The 21492-nt window shown below is 51.2% G+C and overlaps 1 protein-coding gene and 1 long non-coding RNA gene across 4 annotated transcripts in view; one reads left to right on the plus strand and one right to left on the minus strand.

Moving 5' to 3' along the window:
* Positions 1-21492, minus strand: part of BUD13 (BUD13 homolog) — a 308262-nt gene that overhangs the window by 88661 nt on the left and 198109 nt on the right. The gene's annotated exons all lie outside the window — the stretch shown is intronic.
* On the plus strand, positions 7408-10906 carry LOC109491806. Its single transcript, XR_002145331.2, has 2 exons — positions 7408-8099; positions 10324-10906. It is a non-coding gene; the product is annotated as an uncharacterized LOC109491806 (long non-coding RNA).

Below are 21492 nucleotides of genomic sequence, written 5' to 3' on the forward strand. Positions count from 1 at the left end.
CTGAACTCTCTGGCTTCCTCCCAAGCGAGGGGATGAAGGGAAGTGCAGTTGGATGCCATGGCAACCAGCTGCTGGAGGCCAGCCTCCCCACGGCCCTCCCAACCCTCCAGCACACACTCTGCTGGGGGTAGGAAAGCTGGCATCTACTTGAATTAAGAGTCTGCTGGTACCAGAGAAAGGAGGCATGTACCTGGAATCTCTTCCAGCCTTGGCTGGAAACTCACAATATCTCTATGACCAGATTGCTTCCCTTCTCTGGGCTCAGCTTCCTCATTATAAAATGAAGGAGTAGGACCGGCAAGCCCTGCACCACCTTCCAGCTCTGTCATTGTGTGGCTCTGGGATCTCCCCAAGAGCCAGCCTGGAGACCAATAAGACTGCTCTTTCTGGTAAACTCTCCAGGGAAAGGGAAGGGCAGGAGGCCCTGCATTCTGACCTTGTAAGGCCTGGTTAGGGGGATGGACCTCTTCCTCTGCAAGCATCTCCATCTAGGAGGAGGCCTTCATCCATTCATAACAGGGTATTACATGGAAATGCTTCCACCATGACACAACAAATGCCTGTCTAATAGTAGAAATGGCAAAGTAGATGTACAAGAACCAGTTGGAAGGCTCTGTGATCCACAGAGAGGGGGCAAAGATTGGAGAAAGTAGGAATGAAGAGATGCGTCTGGAAAGTAGTTTTATCTCAGCACAGGGGAGAACTGCACTAAGTGGTCCTGATTCTTCCCCAGGCAGGAGCAGTGAAGAGAGGCACCCAATCTGGGGGGCTTCCAGATATGACTCCAAGAGCTTGATAAAGGTCCCTTGCACCTCAAAGAGCCCCAGGGCCTGGTGTCTAGCTTTTGCCAGGATATCTAAAGAGCAAGAGAGCCAGGCCCAGGCTTAGCTTTCATGGCAGAGGAAGAAGCACTCCTGGGGTAGAAAGCCCTGCACCACCAGGATCTGTCAGGGACACAAGATGCTTCTGCATTTCCTTGAACCGTAAGTGGGAGGGAGGGAGCCATCAGGAAGCCATTCTGTATCCTCCGCGAGAGGCGCACCTGGTTGGGCTAAGGGACTCACGCAAAGAATAAACACCCACTGGATGCAAAGGGGAAGCTCTGGGGCGGGGGGAAGGTGTGCAGCTGGAGGGTGACCCATGGAAGAGAGCCGCAGTCAGAGAGGAGCCTTTGAGAAACGGCACAAGAGAATGAGTCGGCTTCAAACATCTGCTAGGTCCAGAGAGCACAGAGCCATTGCGTCTGTTGACGGCTTCATCAGGAAAGCGGAACGGCTACTGGCGACAAGAAATAGGGACTTACTACAGCAATCAGACATTACACAGTTGTGTGAGCTGGTGCAGGGGTCCGCGAGGGCTGCTGCCTCTGTGTGACGGTGGGCCTGACGTCACGATAGATCAGGAAGCAGGGGAGATCCTGCCTCTACTGCCCCAACCTCGACGGGCTGCAGAAGGAGTAGGGGCCTCTGGCCGTAGAGCTGCATGAGTGCCTGGCCCAGGACTCAGAGCGGTGCCGGGGAAGATGCGGTGGGAGCTGTCTGTGGTGACCTCGCGGAGGTGAGCCTGGAGACCATTGGTCACATGTAGGAACTACACTGTACATGGGTCCCTGCACCGACCTTCACAGCTGTGGGCTTTCCTCCCGCCTCTCTTGTGGTCAATCCTAATCCAGAATCATTCAGGGAAGGGGATGCTGGGACACTTCGTTCCAGTTGAGTTATGTCGCCTAGCACAAAACCACCACAGCCACCCTCTGACAGCGTCATTCAGGTCAGAGCTTTCTCCCTTCCTCCGCCTCCGTCCCGGCCTCCCAATACCTGAGGGGGCAGGAACAGCAGCTGGCAACTGGGACAGAGCCAGCTGAAAAGGAAAAGAAGCCCAACCCATCTTCTCCAGGACAGTCAGTTGGACCCGCTGCCCTCAATATTCAGCTAGCAATCAGGAGCTGTTACAGCGCCAACCAAAAATATAAAGTATTTGGAAATTAATCTACCTGAACATTCAAGGGGCTTTTACAAAGAAAAGTTGTAAAACTATTACAGGATGGGGCACTAGAGTGGCCCAGTCAGTTAAGAGTCCAACTCTTGACTTCAGCTCAGGTCATGATCTCAGTTGGTGAGTTCAAGCCCCGTGTCAGGCTCTGCAATGGCAGTACAGAGCCTGCTTGGGATTCTCTCTCTCCGTGTCTCTCACCCCTCTCTCTCAAAACAAATAAAATAAACTTTAAAAAAACTTATTAAAGGGTAAAACAGAACATTCTAAAAAGAGGAGAACATTATCCCCAAAGTAATTCATACACTCAATACAATTCTGAATAAAATTCTGGCAGACTTACTAAATATTTGTTTTTAGTTTGTTATGAATGAATATGAATATCTTTTCTGTATGTCAGTTCTTTGATATTTCATTTCCTCTTTAGGGAATTACCTGTTTCTATGATCACCTTCTTTCTTAAGGGTGTTACTTTACTGGGTTTTCTTGATTGAATGAACACTCTACTAAAATGACAAATATTTTCCTGTCATGTTTATAGAAAATGCCTCCAAGTATGTTGATTGCCCTTAAATTCTGCTTACCCTGTTTGGACATCAGCTGGTGTGTATATGATTTCTTCCATTAGTTTTAAGGTTAGACACAGAAATCAGATATTTATTCTAGGGTTTTTTTTTTTTTTCATTTAACGTTTATAGTTAACTTCTTTAAAAAAAAATAGAGATGGGGCGCCTGGGTGGCTCAGGTGGTTAAGTGTCTGACTCTTGATTTCAGCTCAAGTCATGATCTCACGATTCATGGGTTCGAGCCCCACATCGGGCTCTGCCCTGACAGTGTGGAACCTGCTTGGGATTCTCTCTCTCCCTCTCTCTCTCTCTCTCTCTCTCTCTCTCTCTCTCTCTCTGCCTCTCCCCTGCTCATGCTCGCTCTCTCTCTCTCAAAATAAATACATAAACATTAAAAAATGACTTAAAAATTGAGATATAATTGACATCTAGCGTTAGGTTAGTTTCAGGTGTACAACATAATGATTTCTTAAGTGTATATATTGCCAAATGATCACCTGTTAACATCTGTCACCATACACAATTACAAAGTTTTTTCCTATGCTGAGAACTTTTAAGATCTACTCTCCTAGCAGCTTTCAAATATGCAGTAGAGTGGTAGTAACTATACTTGCCCCCGTCATACATTAAATCTCCATGACTTACTTATTTTACAACTGAAAGTTTGTACTTTTGCCACCTTTCACCCATTTGTCCCATGCCCCCCTCCCCACTATTAGCCTCTTTATCCATATGAAATATATCCTCTGATGATATAAACTATGCATCTGAATGTCTGTCTGTCTTCCTCTCGCCACCCCCACTGGCTGTATAATTTTTCCCAGCATCTTTTGTTTGTAACAAAGTGGATAATTTTGTGTTATCTTAACATCTGGCATCAGACTTCCTCTTCAGGGACAACACTCACTGTTTAGAAGGTTCTCTTGATAAATGTGGAATAAAAGGTGAGCCCTTTCAAGGTCCAAGGGGACAGCGGCACCAAAACTTTGGATAAGGGAGAAAGCCACTCTGAATGAGATTCAGAAGGACTTCATGGTTATTCACATAAAAGAGAGATGAAAGGGAAGGAAAAACACACAGGGAAGGTGGTGAAAAACGTGCTGGAAGACGGGCAAGATGCAGTGAGCCAGGGTCAGTGAACCATTTTGAAGATGAGGCAGCCATATTTGCACTTTAGAAGCTGATGCTTGTTGGGGAAATGGAATCTCCTTGTATTTCAGCAGTACAAACCCTCCCTCTTACACACCCTCTGGCTCAAGACTCCTTGTGTGGGTGAATTTTTCCAGCTGGAATCCCCTAGTAGATTGACAAATTCTAAATGGAAGAACAAAGAGCTATGTAGTTTTCTAAAAGAACAAAGAGGAGGGACACGCCTTATCAACCACTGGAAATAGTCCACCCATGGTAACTGTTTCAGTCAGGACGGGCAAGATTTTGCTGCAGAAACAAAAACCTCCTGGTGCAATCACTTAAAACAGCCAAGGTCTGTTCCTCACTTACGTTACATGTCCATCGAAGGTCATCTGGAGGATCTGCTCTGTCTCATCCAGGCTGACAGCATCTACCTGACTGGAGCATTACAGTTTGTCACGGCAGGGGGAAGGGAGCGTTGAGAATTACACACTGGCTCGAAAGCTTCCTTCCAGAAGTGACATGTGTCACTTCTGCTCATATTCCATTGTCCAAATCAAGTCATAGAGCCACAGCAAGCTCCAAATGGACAGGAAAGTGCCACCCTACCATTTTCCTGAAAGACAGGAGAGCTACACTATTTGTGACTAGTGCTAACGACAATGACAATCATTTTTTTTAAAAGAAAACCGGAGGGAATAATGCAAGGACTAACAAATAAATAAAACAGAAGAGAGAACACACCAAAAAAACGTGTGTGTGTGTGTGTGTGTGTGTGTGTGTGTGTGTGTGCGCGCCTATTAGATCGGGCATATGACACAGGTGAAATCATAAAGACTGGGGGAAAGGTGGCTTATTTAGTGGGTTCGGCTCACCATACAGATGAAAACCAAGTTTAAACTTCTTCTACTATATGAAAACTTGTACTGCAGGAAATTAGGCCCCTAAATGTGACCTGCAAAACTATAACACTAGCGGAGAGTAGATGAAAAGAGTATCTCTGTGACCTTGGTGAGGGAAGATTTCTTTAATAAGACCCCAAAAGGCTCAAACCATCAGGCAAAAAAGAAATGATGCATTTGACCAGAATAAAATTGAGGCTTTCTGTTCCCTGACAAAACCAAACATCACAGTTACCAGGCAGGTGGCCGGCCAGGAGAAGACACTGCAACAACCAAAATGAAGAACATGCATATATCTAGCATATATCTAGCAAATATCCAGCAAATACCTAGCATATATCTAGCAAACATCATATATTCGAACTCCTTCGAATCAAATCAACAAGAAAGAACAAAAAACAGACACAACTGAGAAGGGAAAAAATATGATCAGGCAATTCACACATGGTGAAATCGGCGAAGTCCCTCACTGCCACAGGTACACTGGGAGGCATGCAAATGCATGGTCATCAGAGAAACTCAAGAACCAGCACAGCATCCCTGTAAAACCTGGGGACAATTAGAAAAGCAGATGACACTAAGTGTTGGAAAAGATGTGGGAAAACTGGGCACCAGTGGCACTGCCAGAGGTCTGCTGAGAGCGCTGATCGCCGGAGCCATCTGGCAGTTCCGGGTGGAAGCGACTGTGGCCAGCCAAGCCCTCTCCTGGGGGTGTGCTGCACAGAGACCCACAAGAGGACGTGCTTGACACTGTCTGTCACGGAAAGGAACTGACGCAGCCTGGGTGTCTGTCACTAGGAAATCAAAGCAACTTTCAGTGGGTGCACAGGCGAAATACTATGCACCATCCAGAAGCAGTGAAACAGACGTATTTACAGCAGCATGAACTAATGTGAAAAACAGACGCGAACAGAAAAAGTAAGGAGCAGACTAAAATCTATCTGTGTATGAGACACGGCAGAGATAGGGAAGTAAGGATGGGGGTGTGATGCAAAGAAATAATGAAGCAAAACAAAACAGGGGCCTTTCACAGACGAATGATGATGGCTGCCATGTACTGCAGAATACGATGAACTCAGTCCCATGCGTCTCTGATCCGGTAAATGGAAGGAAGGAGAAAGCAGCCACTCGGAATTACCGCGCTGGCCGGCAGTGCTGCTACCACTCCTATTCCGTGGGCTGGAATGGCTTCTCATGCCTTCACCTGCAGATCCCTGGGCTTGGCTCCCAGGCCTGATGTGGGGCCTGAGGGTCTGTGTTCCCTGCCAGCTCCCAGGTGATACTGGTGCTGCTGTCCAAGGAACCATATGCTGACCAGCAAGGAGTCAGAAAACCATCCCTCCTGCCTGGGAGACTGGGAAATGTAGTCTAACTCTGCCCCAGGAAGGACAGGAAAGTGGTCTAGTAAACAGATGGCCAGTGTCTCCCACACGGTCACACCCTCACTTTCAGCCAGGCTTCTGGAGCACCTGCACGTCTCGCTCGCTGGCTCCTTCCACACAGGGGCTTCCCGGCTATACCATAAGCTCTGTGAGGGCAGCGGTCATGCCTGGCTGTGTCCCCTTCCCCCAACCCCTCACACCTAGCTCGATGCCTGGCACATAGCAGAAACTCACTAAATGGCTGTTGATTCTACACTGGACATTTAAAATTTCTGAGCACAAAAATGGCCAGCAAGAGTCAGAATAGGGATCTCACCAGCAACTGGGGAAGAGTGGCTCAGAGTGGGAGTAAGGTAAGTGTCTGCAGACCCAAGTGTAGACTAGGGAGGCTGGAATGGAAAGGAAGTCTCCTGAGGGCCTCCACCTGCTGCCAACTGCCTGACCAACTAAGTTTCTTTCATCTGATCCTTCCCCCTGCCTCCCTCCTCCCTCCCCCCACACCCTCTCCTCCAGCTAAAGTCAGAGAGGACAGCAGGGGCAAGAGCAACTTGGACCCCAGGGACTATCCTGAAATGGCTGGGAGCTGGGAGCTGTGAGAGGGGGCAGGAATCTAGTCCTGCAAGTCCAGAGTGGATTAATCAGGTACAGCTACGGATGAACATCAGGTTGTCTGGATGCAAGGCCACCTGCCACCCCTCCCCCAAAGGGTCAGGGCAAGACCGGTATCTGGGGAGGAGGAGCTCGGTGGCTCTTTCTGCCCTCGTGCCCCCTTCTCTTCTTTCTGAGCCCTGCCCTCCGTGCTTCTGCTTGGAGAACAGCACTGAAGCGGAAGCCTGTTCTATGGCCAAGTCAACACATCAGCTTTGATCACAGTCCCCATACTGCAGTGAGAAGCGTGAACTCTCTAAGACACAATTAAATGCTGAGATTCTAGAACGTTATTGACACCTTCGTATGATTTGTTTTGTTCCCCTTCCCTAGTGTTTTTTTCCCCTAAGGGGACTGGGGAAATAAGTGATTTTAATGGTGATATTTCACTCTGGCACAACGCATGTGCAGGGAAGATTACAAGACACAGTCTTCCGATGTGACTTGGTGAGCTGGCCGCGGGAGGGCGGCTCTCCTGTCTGCCCAATTCGAAGTGACTTCCTTCCACCTGTATGAAGCCCAGACTCTCCCAGACCCTGGGAGCTGGGCACAGAGGAGATAGCACATCTAGAACATCGTTCAAATTTTCCAATCATCACCTAGGATTCGGGCCATAGGGAAAAGACATCCTTTATTATGCCCGAGGCGCTGGGGAAGCAGGGTCTGGACCTGGGGTGGCAGTAGGTCTGTGGCCCATCAGCTAGCCCATCCCTGAGGCTGCTGGCTCCCACAGCCCCCAGGCTGAGATTGCTTGAGCACCCCGCCAGGGAGCCCCGTTCCCAACCCCAGACTGACCTCTCCTGGCCAGACCCTGCCAAGCAGCTTGGAAAAGAGAAAGGATGAGGAGTCATCCATGTGTTCATTGTTTTCTTACCACCTTCCCCCCAAAGAGAGGGAAGAAAGGGGACAAAGAGGAAATCAGAAGGAGTAAGTTGGCCCTCCCACCCTCCAGCCTCCCCCTCTCCCCCAGACTCCCAGCTGTCGGCCTAAAATCACAAAGCCTTTTCGCTCAAAATCCAGAGGAAAAAAAAAAAGAGAGGAAAGCGGAGGGAAGAGAAGAAGCAGCAGTGAATTTCAAAAGGAGGGCTAATTTGTGCAGAGCCGGACAGCTGCATTTGCATAATGAAATGTGCAGAGGATGTTTGGCTCATGTATTTTTTAGAAGGTTTAACTTTAATTTTATTTAGCCTAAGAAGGGCATGTCACTCAAACTCCGCTGGTCATTTATAAAAATATTTCAATTGTGTTTCCAAGGAGCTGTCTTTCTGGCCTAAGTGGCTGGTGCCGGAGGTTGTGAATGCTAATGCAGAGGTCGGGAGATCGATGGGGAGGGAGAGCAGGAGAGAAAAAACTGGGAGGGGCAGAGACACCCAGAAAGAGACACCGAAGACGCAAAGAAGAAAGGACAAGCAGGGAGACAAAGAAAGAAAGAGTGTGGAGTGGGACAAGGACCACCGGACTCAAAAGAAGCAGGTCAGGTAAATATCCACGGCAGGTGTGGAGATGGGTATTCCTAGTGGACCACACCTCGCTCATGCAGGTCAGCCCAGCTCTCCCAGCCCATGGTGTTCAGGTTTGTAGTTCAGGTAGAGCATTGCTACTCTAATCTCAAAACAAAACAAAAAAACCCCACAACTGTTTGCAAGAAGAGCACACTAGGACCAAGCTGTCTTCCTTCCACCCCTGGGTCCTGCACTGGAGGTGTTTTCTCCCATCTGTAATTCTGAACTTTAATGAAGAAGCTTGATCGTGGGCTGTTTGCATGGGAAACGGGCAACGGAGGGCTGAGCTGAGCATAGCTGTCACACTTCTTCCCTCTTGCCTTTCCGGCAACAATTACCCTTCAACTCGCCTCCCTAGTTTCCACACAAACACCCCAGCCTCCTAAATAAAGTGCTCTCAGACTTTTCACAGCACACGGAGGAGATGAGGAGTGGGGAGGAAGGGGAAGCTGTATTTGCAGAACATCTTTCTCTCTCTGCCACTGGCTTCAAAGTGCTTCAGAGAGACGCTAGAATCTCAGACCCAAGCCAATCTCTCATTCCCTGATGTGCAACTGAGAGCTAAGGGAGGGAGGAAATCCATCCCGGAGGCAGCCAGGCCCTCGAGTTAGAGCTCCGGAGGCCTCATCTCACCGCCTCCCACCTTCCCTTGCCAACACGCTGCCCAAAGCCTGGCCTCCCTCTGCCTCCTCTCCTGGCCTCAAGGACTGGAAGGGAGATCCCCAGAAACCTGCTCAGGAAACGGCTACCTCACACCTCCTCGCAGGCTTTGTCAGGTTGTCTAATCTGAGTGTTTGGTTCTCGACTGGATCTGGGGACACAGTCTGGGAACCAGGCATTCTGGCCCAGGAATACCTCCAATGGTCCCTGTCTTGGAGACCACAGTGGCTGATCCAGAATGTGGGGCAGGGGCATACACGGGAACCCGCCCCTCAGGAGGCACCCCAGTCCCTACTGCAGAAAAATAACAATCATACACAGCCCAGGTAGTCTAGGGCTGGAGCCCAATTCCCGAAGCTCATGGGGGTGGCAGGGGGTGCAGGGTACGGAGGATGGCCTGAGAGGCAGGGGTTTTGGAGTTGGGCCATCTGGGATCAAATCTGCTTGAATTAATCACTTGAGCAAGTCACCTAACCTCTCTGATCCCCCATTTCTTCCTCTGTAAAGACTATCCACCTATCAGATTACCATGAGGCTTTGACATCATGCATTACGACCGGCCTGAGGTGGTAACAAGGTTTGAGGGACATTCTTCCAGGCACCTAGTTGGAAAGGCCCAACAGCAAAGCTACCACACTAGTCCTGGGCACCTCGAGAGGCAGAAAGAGAGTGGGAGAGGAAGGCCAGCTCCCGCCCTTGAAGAAGGTCTCATAACAACTACCACGGACTGCTCATTATTGTGGTGGTCCTTGTTAACAAAAGAGCTGGGCCACGAGTGGGGAATCAGACACTGCTGGGAAGCAGAAGAGGTAGAAATCATCTAATAGTCTCCTGGTATTTTCCTTTTTCTTTTAATTTTTTTTAACATTTATTTATTTTTGAGAGAGAGAAAGAGCATGAGTTGGGGAGGGGCAGAGAGAGAGAGGGAGACACAGAATCTGAAACAGGCTCCAGGCTCTGAGCTGTCAGCACAGAGCCCGACGCGGGGCTCGAACTCACGGACCACAAGATCATGGCCTGAGCTGAAGTGGGATGCTGAACCGAGACACCCAGGCACCCCAATACTCTTCTCACACTTTCAATTCGAAGATAAGAAGTCTAAAGTCCAGATATGGGCACAAATAGCCAACTGTAGGTCACAGAGCTGGTCCACGCAGAGCCAAGACCTGAAGCCACCTGTCCAGGTCCAGGTTCCTCTCATCTTTGATGACAAGACTAACAGCTTCTGGTGTATGAAACCCCTTCCCCCCACCCCCACCCCCACACACACGCACACAGCAGCCGGGGCCAGAAAGGGCTTGAGTAGGCTTCCAGCACACCAGTCCCAACATGCAGAGGGAGGAGGCAGCCGAGGTGAGATTGGGGTGGGAGAAGCGCCAGGGGAGGGGGCTGGCGCTGGCCGCCGCAGCCCCTCGGGAGACGCCTGCATATGGCCAGGCGGGCCTGGCAGCCGCGCACACTAATCCTGCTGTCAGCCAGGCCGGGCGCCGGATTAGGAAATGTCACGTTTCAAAGGAAATTATTTCCATTTTCTCCCTAGGAAAGGAAAAGGCAGAAAGACAAGCAAACTCCCAGGGTCGTGTGTTGGGAGACAGGCCAGCATATGGGCCTTAGACAGGCGCCCCCACCTCCTTCTCCTCCGGCCCCTCTGCGGACACCCAGAAGTGACAGCCATCGCCTCGCTGAGTTCATCCCAGCCAAGGACAAATGGATTTCACAGTTTATCAAGGGAGGAAGGGGCGTGTCACAGACTCATCAACCGTGACCCACCTTTGGTCCCTGCTTTCCTGCCTGGTCTCAGCCACAGCTCCCTGGCCAGAGCTTCCTCACTGGGCTGGCTCCCAGGCCCTGCCTCCGGGGATCAGCAAGGCTGAGAGAGATGTCACCCTCGATCTTCTGTGCTGTTCGGTGCCTGCCAGAGCCTCTGCCCCACCTGGCCATGAGACCCTGCCTCTTATCTGGGGCTCTCCACTCCGCAGGCAAGACAAAACCCCAGGACGCGGCGGATGAAATAATACATGCTCCCTCTCTAGATTTCGCTCTCTGCTATTAACTTTTTCTGCTTCTCTACCTTCTCCAGCCTCATTTGAGACAATAATAAACGCTTCTCATCCTCACCGCCACTGAAAATTATGGGGCTTCTTAATTACAAAAGTAATGTCACGATATTAGCAATTAATTAATTCTAATCTGGCCCGGAAGAGAGGTCGGGCATACAATTGCCCCGTCCGCCTCTGGAGCCGAGGACCACCCCAGCGGATATTGTGATTGAAATATATTTGTATGGAGTTATTAGATACTATCTGCAATCAATCCATTACCATAAACTTAAGCTTCCACGTTCTTTCATATTAAATGAATTTTCATATCACATTTCCCAATAAGCACTGCCTCAAGTCAACCCTTATTTATCTAATAACGCCATGCAAATATTTTATTATATTTCAATGAAATGTGTCGAAAACTATTACCTTGTGCTGCCTTTGGGGTGGGGAGGGAGCAGTGCTGAGTGGAGATGGGGAGACTTCCCTCAGCATCTGCTCAGTAAGGAAGCAGCCCCCTCCCCTCACCGACACCCATATTCATTCCTCCGTCCCCACTCCAGGCCCCCAGCCCCTTTGGGGAGGTAGGTCTGCAAGCAAAGTGTTTCCTAGCCCCCAGACAAACTAAGGACTCGCAGGGCAAATTGAAGCCCCTCAAGAAAAGAGGGGACCCCTCCTCAGCTCCAAGGAGTGTCACCCAACGCCCCCCTATCCTTCTGGACTCGGCTGGAGACCGGTGCTGGATGGTTGACAGTGACTCACACGGAGCCCCCACGCTCACAGGGTCCCATGCTTTGTTGACTCGTCTGCTGTCACCGTGTTGAAATTCTCAATCATTTTTTGAACAAGCGGCTCCACATGTTCATTTTACACAGAGGGATCCCACAGATGATGTAGCTGGTCCTGTCAAGGATACACTTTAATTCCACCAGGACTGCATTTTGTACTTCTCAGACACACTGCCCACTCTGGGCTGTTCAGCCAGACCTCTGGTCGAAAGAAGCCCTTTCCAGTCCTGCCTTTTCCGCCTGTCCAGACTCCCTTCCTGACAGGGACCCTCTCCCAGAGATCCTGGCATCCTGCAAACGGGGACCCAGATGCGTGAGCCCAAAGCCCCACACCCAACAGACAGAGAGTATACACTGTTTCCCAGATCCTGGACCCCTGGGTTGGGATGACTCCTACTGCATTGCTGGGGACACAGTCATGAGGCCATTCTGGATTTGGGGACAGGTGGACCTGGTGACAGTCCTAACAGCATCTGGCTCCAGCCCTGCTCAGTGTCTCCTAGGATCCTGCCCCCTCCCCACACCAATCTATTGCTCCCCCCACTGTGGCTGCCAGAGTTCAGGGTGAGCCTGAACCCATCTCCCTGTCCCTACTGTTCACAGTCTATCTAACTGATCTAGAAGGACTGGCCTCTTGGTGACCACAGCTCCCAAATGGCCATTTGGTTTTTTAGCTTTATGGTCCCTTCAGCTGGGAAACACATTTCCCAGGGACTGGAGGGCATCAAACTTACACATCTCCTTCCCTGCTCTGGTCTTCAGTTTTATCAGCTGCGAAATGGGAAAGTACTATCTTCCACGGAAATCTCTCAGAGATTTCTAGCTCAAGCAAGTGTGTCTGGGGTAAGATGGGTCCTCAGGGATCTGTGCATTTCCCCAGGCTTAGGGTACCCTGTGTAATTCCATTCTGCCACGTAATCCTCCTTTCTCCTGGACACTTCATGAAAACTCCCGTCCCCAGTCAGAAAGGCAAGGATGCTCTTGCAAACTCCTGAACGGGCAGGTCGATCTGACCAATAACAGGGAGGAAGAAACAGTCCCCATCAAGGGGTCACTGGTGAACACCAGTGGGTGAACACCCACTATTGCGGGACTGAGACCTCAGAACTGGCTTTGGCCCCCCAAGCCAGCCAGGGGTGGAAAGTCCAGCCCAGCTAGCCGCAAGCATTTACTGAGATTAAGCTTCCTTCCGCCCAGTCCCACCTCTGTTTAGGTTTCTCATGTGCCTCCTTCTCTCTCCCAACTGACTCGTTTGAATCTATACCAGTAGTCTGGGAGGCCATTTTATAGGTGAGGAGACTGAGGCACACACAGTCTTTGGCAAAACTGAGATTCTCACCAGGATCCATCTGGCCACTCTCCATGACTCAGTGCCCTGCCCCTCACTTGAGTATCTGCATTTTAAAAGAGCCTGTTCACAGGGGCGCCTGGGGGGCTCAGTCAGTTATTAAGCATCCGACTTCCACTCAGGTCATGATCTCACAGTCTGTGGGTTCAAGCCCCACATTGGGCTCTGTGTTGACAGCTTGGAGCCTGGAGCCTGCTTTGGGTTCCTTCTCTCTCTCTCTCTCTCTCTCTCTCTCTCTCTCTCTCTCTGACCCTCCCCCACTCACACACTGTCTGTCTCTCTTAAAAATAAATAGAAACATTAAAAAAATAAATAAATAAAAGAGCCTGTTCACAAAGTGAAACCTCAACTCTGGAATCCTGAAAGGGCTTCATTCCCTCAGTCATCCAACAAATATTTACTCTCTGCTGACGATATGCCAGGCATGATTCTGGGCACTAAACTCACCAGATACAAGCCTGTGCCTCCAGGAGCTTATGTTCTGACCTTTGGATGCAGCCCTCTGAGGGATCTAGAAGCTGTACTGAGCTGGCTCCTCGCTCGGAGGGGCTGCCGCTCAGCACCAAAGCACTTAAGTCATGAACCAAAGAGAGAGGAGCCCAGGGCCAGAGGCCTGCCCTCCTCCAGAGTGGGCAGTGTGCCCTTTCAGCGCTTGCCATGGCCTCTAAGGAGCTGACCTAAGATCTGAGGAAAGTCACTGCTTACAGGAAAAGGAATTCCAGGTAATAAGATAGAGACGAGGTGCCACGATGGAGAATCTTCTGGAAATGTCTGAAGTGGTGCCCTGTAGGAAAACCACTGGCTGGTAAGGCTAGCTTGCACCCAAGCCTTGTGTGTGTGTGCGCGCGTGTGTGCGTGTGTGTGTGTGTGTGTGTGTGTGTGTGTGTGTCAGAGAGAGCGAGACCTGTCATTCAATCCTAAACACCCCGAAGGCAAAATCACCAACCACTCTTCTTCAGGCACCCCCATCCAGCTGTATTCAGGGAGCTTAAGGGCTCTGAGTCCAGCGGGGGGACTGACCGCCAGACAGTCTGCCTGACTGGCGGGCAGTGCACAGACCTCCCTCAGGAGGATGCAGGCTCCTCCTCCTCTCGATCTGCTCCCTCCCTCTCCTCCCTGCTTCCTCTAATCATTCACGGTGACAGATTGACAGAAGTGCCCCTACCACATAAAACCGCCTCTGGGCACAAGTACAAAACATAAAACATTTAGGGAAAATCATCCAAGAGGAGCTGGCACCACAAATAAACTGCTTTAAACACTCGACTATAAGCCACCAGTTTAAAACTCTGGCACAGCTGAGTCCTGGCATCAGCTTGGCCGGCTTCACAGGTCTCCATCCTCTGTGTCCCCCTACCCAGGGCTCTCCAAATCACAGTCGCCTTTTCCTGGACTCCCTTCCCTTCTCTCCCTCCCTCCTGAAACTAGCCAGTGGCCCCTCGTCCCTCACAGGCACATCCAAAATGTCCCAACGCTGAAGGACACAAGAGGGGGAATATTCCCTTTTGGGGGATACTCTCTCACCAACCCCCACCACATGTACCTGCTGACGGTACACAGGTCTGACCAGGACTCACCTTTTGACCAGTGCACTAGCTCCACAGAGGCTTTCACGAAGCCTGGCCTCTCTTACCATCCTTACTACTTGCGTTGCATGTATAACCCACAGAGTAAGCAGTTTTGCACCTTTTACCCCACTGGCCCCCACAGCAGCCCATGTGGTGGGTTTCTTGGGAAGCACGAAAGGCCCAGAAGCAACTGTCAAGAGTTGGCAGGTGGCAACGTTGGGACAAGCCTCTTCTTCACAGCCTTCCCATCATACCCAGCTGCCTCTAGGCCCCCACGCAAGCACCGTTTGAGGCTCAGAGGTGGTCTCCTTGGGGCCTGGGTGCAGGATCAAGGGAAGACAGGTGTGGCTCCAGGAAGAAGCAGTGCTGGGGAGGGAATGTGAGAGCCTGCCGGGCTCAGAGGGGTAGGACCTGCCACCGAGGCCTGGCTGTCCTGCTCCCCAGTCACCTTGGGCCAAGTCCTCCTTCCAAGGGACCCAGGTAGGTGTCTGCTCCCAGGCAGCAGCTGAGTCCAGGCCGCCCCCTCCCTGCTGTGGTGCTCCCAGGAGCTTTTTGAGAAAAGGGACCTCTAAACGTGTTACCTGAGCTATGAAGGTTCACAGACAAAGATGGGGAGACGGGGCATTCCAGGAAGAGGGGACAGCGTGGCATGACTGGGGCCACATGTATTTCATGGCGGATGCAGTATAGACCAGGGTAGGGCAAACCACAAGAGATGAGGTTGCAAAAACTAACAGAGGCCATACCACACAAAGGTAGGTGAGTATTCAGGTGCCTGGGAGCCTGAGAGCAAAGGGAATCTACTGCAGGGTTTGGAGCAATGGAGTGCCAAGAATTCTCTAGTCTTAACAGAGGCAGAGCCTTGGAGTGGGCAGGACTGGAAACCGGCATACAGATTTGGGAGCTAAGGTAGCAATCCAGGAGGCAGCAGGGATGGAGGGAAAGCAAGCACTGATGAGTGTCTGCAGATGTAGATTTGGCAGGATCCAGTGTTTTAGGGGATGCAGTGAAAGCTGACTTCAGGGTTTCTGGCACGGGCGGCAGGGGAGAGGGTGCCCAGAGCCTAGAGCACTGCCTGGCACACAGCAGGCATGCAGAAAGTACGTGCTGAATGAACGGATTCACCAGGTGAGGGATACAGGAGGGGAGCGTGTTTGTTGGGAAGGGAGGGGGGATGGTGAGCTAAGTCTGGAAGATCAGCTACAGAGTCCGACGCACAGGGACCAGGGTAGAAGGTGCCAGAGCCACCAGCTGATAGCCCAAAGTGGAAGCCTTGGGATGGGCCTCAAGCACCCAGAGAGAACTTATCAAGTAAAAGTGAAGGAGGCAGAAAACTCAACACTGAGAAATAGCAAAATGTAAGGAAACAGGCAGGAAAAGGAGTCTACAACTCAGACCACGAAGAAGCAGGCAGTCAGAGTGGGAGAAAGGGAATCGAAGAAAATTGCACCATGGGAAAGAGAGCATTTCCAGAAGGTGTGGCCAACTAGGTGGGATGATGGAGACAAGTCAAGCAGAGCAAGAGCTAAACCTGCCCGTCGCATTTAGTGACACGAGCAGGTCACAGGTGGCCTCAGAGGACTGATGGAGGAAATTGATGCCAACACAGTGAATGGAATACAAATAGAAAATTATGACAGTGTTTCAAAAAGTCTGGCTCCATAGGAGAAAGGAGAGATGGGCAATACACAGGGAGGTGGGCGAAGTCAGAGAGGGCGGTATGTGTGTTTGTGTATGAGAGATGTATATGCTTAAATGCTGCTTGGGATGGGGGGCCTGGGTGGCTCAGTCGGTTGAGCTTCCGACTTCGGCTCAGGTCACGATCTCGCGTTTCGTGAGTTTGGGCCCCGCGTCGGGCTCTGTGCTGACAGCTCGGAGCCTGGAGCCTGCTTCGGATTCTGTCTCCCTCTCTCTCTGCCCCTCCCCTGTTCACACTCTGTCTCTCTCAAAAATAAATAAGTTAAAAAATAAAAGTATGAATATGGTACTTTCCAACAACAACAACAAAAAAGAACTTAAATGATACATGATAGATCCAGACAGGGACAGGGTGCTTGTAGTTTTAGCAGAGAAAGTTGCTCACTGATGGCGAGATAGAGTCCTGGCAGGAGATAGAAAAGTTGGTCCCCAGTCCGCAGGGACAGAAAGACCCATGAAAAGCTCAGATACAGATGGACGACCCCGGGATGGGGGAGGGAGAAGTTTGTTGAAGGCACCACAGGGGAGGGAGGGGCTGCTGCTGTCTCAGTGGCCCCAGAGGTGGGATGGGAAGGGAAAAGAGGATGAGGTGTTGGGGAAGTTCAAGGGCAGTGAAGGAAGCCGGAGACAGCTTCTTGGAGAAATGGAAAGAGGGCTACCTGAGGAATCAGAAGAAGACTGCTGAGAGAACCAGAGACAGCCAAGGTGAAGTGCCAGTGTGCTCAGCAACATGTGTGTGTGTGTGTGTGTGTGTGTGTACACGTGTGTGCACATGCGTGTGCATGTGACCAGGGGCACTCGTCACCCCAGACTGAGGAATGGAGAAAGGAGACCATTGGATTGATCCAGGGTTTAGAGTTTTTCCAGGTCATGAGACAGAAACAATGGAGCAAAGGATCTGAGGATATTGCAAAAGGGTGGTCGAGTTGTTTAATTCTCCACGTAAAATTGACTGGGTCACAGAGTGCCCTGACATTTGGTTAAACATTATTCTGGGTGTGTCCACAGGGGTGTTTGTAGATGAGATTAACATCTGCATGAGCAGTGTGAGTAAAGCAGGTTGCCCCCCTCAATGAGGGTGGGCCTCGTCCAATCAGTTGAAGGCCTGAATGGAACATAAAGACTGACCCTCCCAAGAGTGGAGGAAAACTCCTACCTGACGATCTTCAAGGCAGGGCTATGGTTCTTTCCTGCTTTCAGACTGGAACTTAAGCGTCAGCTCTCCCTCGGTCTTGAGCCTGTTGGCTTTCAGGCTACAACTATACCATCATCTCTCCTGGGTCTCCAGCCTACTGACTGCAGATGTGGGGATTTCTCAGCCTCCGTAATTGCATAAGCCAGTTCCTTATAAATCTCTTACATAAATATGGAGATAGATATACAGATACAGTGTCCCATCGGGTCTGTTCCTCTGCAGAACCCTAATACAGTGGTTAAATAGTGGGCCAGAGAATTTAAGCTGGATAGGAAAGGAAATGAGGGCAGGGAAGTTAAAGAAATCAAGGGACTCTCAAAGAGTGAAGAAAACAAAATAAAACAAAACAAAAACACTGTAAAAAAAAAAAAAAAAAGAGGGCACAAGAGAGAACTCAGTTGATGGGAAGTTGTGGTCAAAGCACAGATGTACGATGTAGGATTTCAGGGTAGGGGGCGATTCTGGGCAATGAGCTCCAGACGCCGCTATGGGGCGACTGCGAAAAGTGGAGCAAAGATAAAGGCCAATATATATGTGCAGAGATGCGAGGAAGGAGAGGCCAGGAGTTTGAAGGATTCTCCTGTGTGGGCACTGACGGTCCCAGCAACCGGGGAGCCCTCGGCATGAGGACGAAGATGGAGGCAGATGCCACCTGTTCCATGCAGGAGGGACAGTCACCATTACTGTGACAGGCCGCTGGGATCGGGGGGCTATTGCTACTGCAGCATTACCACTCGCAGGTGGCAGCCCAGGATGGCATGAGCGAGAGCTTTGGAGGGGCATGGCTGGCCACTCGGTCTCCGTCAGAATTCGTCACAATGTTTCCCCGGCAGATTGGATTGGCACAGGAGAGGAAGATGGCTGAGGAAGAAAGAGAAAGTGGGGAGGGAGGAAGACAGACTCTTCTAGAAGGACGCAGCCACAGCCTAGACTGATCAGGGCTCCACCCTCACCTACCCGCTTGTAAACAGGGGTGTGGTCCAAAGTCTCCTCCAGGCTCCAGACATTGTTACTGAGGAGCAGGGCCTGGGGGTCCCGGGTCTGTCACAAACGTGCTGTGGGCAGGGTCATTTAACCTCTCTACATCTCTGATGTCCCCTTCACTGAGATGGTTCCTTTACTCCTTCGTTCATTCTGGAACAATGCATCGACCCCCTAATACATTCCAGCGCCTTCACCAGGGACTGCAATTGGAGAAAGGAGCACAATACTCCCTGTCAGCTCTCCAGAGGGAGGCTGGAGACTGAAAGCATTGTTGTGAAACAAGATGCCCTTGGAAGTCCTTCCTGGAACTGTCAGCAGCCAGGGGGACAAGGGGGCCAGCCCCTCCCAGGGGACGAGTCCTCCACTCCAGTCCCTCCCCAGCAGGACTTCCTCAGCCCGGCTGCTGGGCTGTGTGGATGTGTGGCTTCCCCCACAGACGGCTCGGGCAGTTTGGGATGACCTTGAACCCACACAGCCCTGACCTCCCTGCCTCCCCCAAAGCCCAGAGGAAAAACTCTGTGCCCTCAGAAGGAAGCAGGCAGTCGGGAGACAAGGGGATTAGAAGGACTGAGGTGTGCAAATAAGAAGGTCTCACCCTCTGGGGCCCTGGCCTGTCTAGCACTGTTGCTGTGGCCCTCTGGGGTGTCCGGCTGACCCCCATGCCCTGTCTCTGCCCTTCCCTCCCTCCCTGGCCCCCTCACCAAGCCCCCTGCTCCCCTGGCAACTCCAGCTCGGGTCACCGTCTCTCGCATCCATGTCTGTCTTTTCCATTGCCCTCTCCCTGCCTTCCCTTGCTCCCTCGGTCTCTCTCCATCTGTACCTCCTCCTCTCCTCCCCTCCGCAGTCTCTAACTCTCTCAGGCTCTGCCTCCACCTCTCTGTCCTTCCTTTCCTCCCTTTTTCAAATCAAATCAACAAGTATTTATGGAGTCTGACCCTCCTGCTCTCTCCCCTCCCCTGACTCTGTCTCCCCTCGGCCTCTGTTCCCACCCACGTCTGCTGCCCTGTGGTCCGGTCCACTCACCCGGGAGGCCCCCGCAGGAGGCTGTCAGCGGCAAGCCCGGGGATGAGGAACTAAAACCAAACCAGCGTCCCCACTCTCTCCCCCAGCTCCTCCTCCCTGCAGGCAGCCCAGGGAGCCTACATTATTTAGAGAAATTATTTAGCATTCTGCTTCTGTCATTCCTTGCCATGGCGCCAGGCCCTGATATGTGATAAAAATATCAACGTTAAATCGACTCTGACAACTGCTGTTTACTTGCAGTGTCACTAGAGCCTAGAGCTGGGGGCAGAGTCGACAGCTCCCTGCAGGACCTGAGGCGCCAGCAGCAGCAGCAGCTCCGAAGAGTCTCCAGCTCTCGGCCCCCCGGCAGGCCAGGCTGCAACAAAGACCAGGAAGGACAGCCGCGAAAGGGGCAGCCCCTGGGGATAGACACCGTGCAGTGACCACCCTCTCCCCAGTCCTTCCCACGTTGCCCAAACTTCTCCCCCTGGAAAGTGTTCATTTCACCACTAGTAGCAAAAAAGCCAATAAGAACCCAGTTGCGGCTTTGAAACACATCTGGCACTATGCGAGCAGATCACATGGTATCTTCTTAAAGTTTCACGTCAGTTGTGGCGGAGGGAAATCACACCCCTGTATTCTGGACTTTGACGCTGAGGCTGGGAGATGTCAAGCAGCTTTCCTGAGGGCACACAGCTAACAAGCCTAGAACCTGGGTTAGGACCCGCACAAGCCCTGTGCCCTGGCAGCGGGCATCCAGTGTGCAGCGATCAGAATCCAGTGTGGGTCATGGACCAACAGACGACCATCCTCTGAAGGCCAGTAGGACAGACCCCTCTCCCCAGCATGTGACTACCAACTTGATTTGAACTACTTCAACCTACATGGATGGGGGGGGGTGGGCGGAGATGGATGACGACCTGCCTTGAGGATGTTGGACAAGAGTTGGTTAGACCTTTGCACCTTTCCTGTTCTTCCCCCGTGCATCACCCCCAGGGCTAAGCCATGATGCAGGGGCAATGCGACAGAGAAAAGAGAGAGTACAGAACTCCAGGGAGTAAGAGGCAGAACACCAAGGACAGCAGGAAGAAGGGAGGACAGAATCTGAGCAGGAACCCAAGGCAGAGAGACCTCTGCCATCACAGGACACTCACATGACCAATATCACTCCCGTGGGTCTCTCTTCATGGGAGCAGAAGCCATGCTGCTTCCTTGTTTTTCTGAATTAGCAAAAGGATGAGCCCATAGCAACTGCACAGAAGATGTTTGCTGGTTAGGTTTTCTCTACTAAGGGCACAGAGTGGAGGGTGGTAACGGCCTCTGTGGGCATCTCAAGGATAATGGTCCTAGAAGAAGGTCTCACCTACTCCTTGTAGAGAGGACTTCCAGATAGCACAGAGTCAGCATTGTGAAGGGGTCGCCAGCCAAGCTAGCAGATGTGGGCTGCCTGCATGGAGACACAAGGTCCAAAATGAGGGAGATGATATGTGATAAAAATATCAATGTTAAATCGACTCTGATGACTGCTGTTTACTTGCAGTGTCACTAGAGCCTAGAGCTCTGCAGAGCCCAGTCTCTGAAGAGAAAGCCCTCCCCTGGGAACTGGGTTCAGTGGTGAGTGCTCTAGAGAGATCTAGACAGGGGAGGGTGACCAGGATGCAGACGGGCTTCAAATGATGGTAGAGAGGGATTGAAGGAATTGGGTGCATTTACCTATAGAAGAGTCACAAGGACAAAGTATCCAATATTTAAAGAGCTGTTAGAGAATGGACTTGACCGTTTGACCCAAAACGTGTGGAATTCATTCTGTTGTTGAGAACTGTAGGGAAAAAAAGATGTTTTTGGCCCCAGGTGAGGACCCAGAAGTTGGGGCTGACAAACATGTCACACAGCAGTGTTTTTTGTTCACATCGTGACTCACCTAGAAACTGAACATACCTGTACCACCCACAGGGGGAAAGGAATGGATGAGGTTGCCCAAGTAGGAAACCGGCAACGGGACTCTGACCACCCTCATGGCAGCCCCGTGGCAGGGGCAGAACTCACATACACACTGATGGGAAAGTTCTGCTGTAGCAGTAGTG

The sequence above is a fragment of the Felis catus genome, chromosome D1 (assembly GCF_018350175.1).
Source record: "Felis catus isolate Fca126 chromosome D1, F.catus_Fca126_mat1.0, whole genome shotgun sequence".
In the NCBI taxonomy this organism is placed as follows: domain Eukaryota; kingdom Metazoa; phylum Chordata; class Mammalia; order Carnivora; family Felidae; genus Felis; species Felis catus.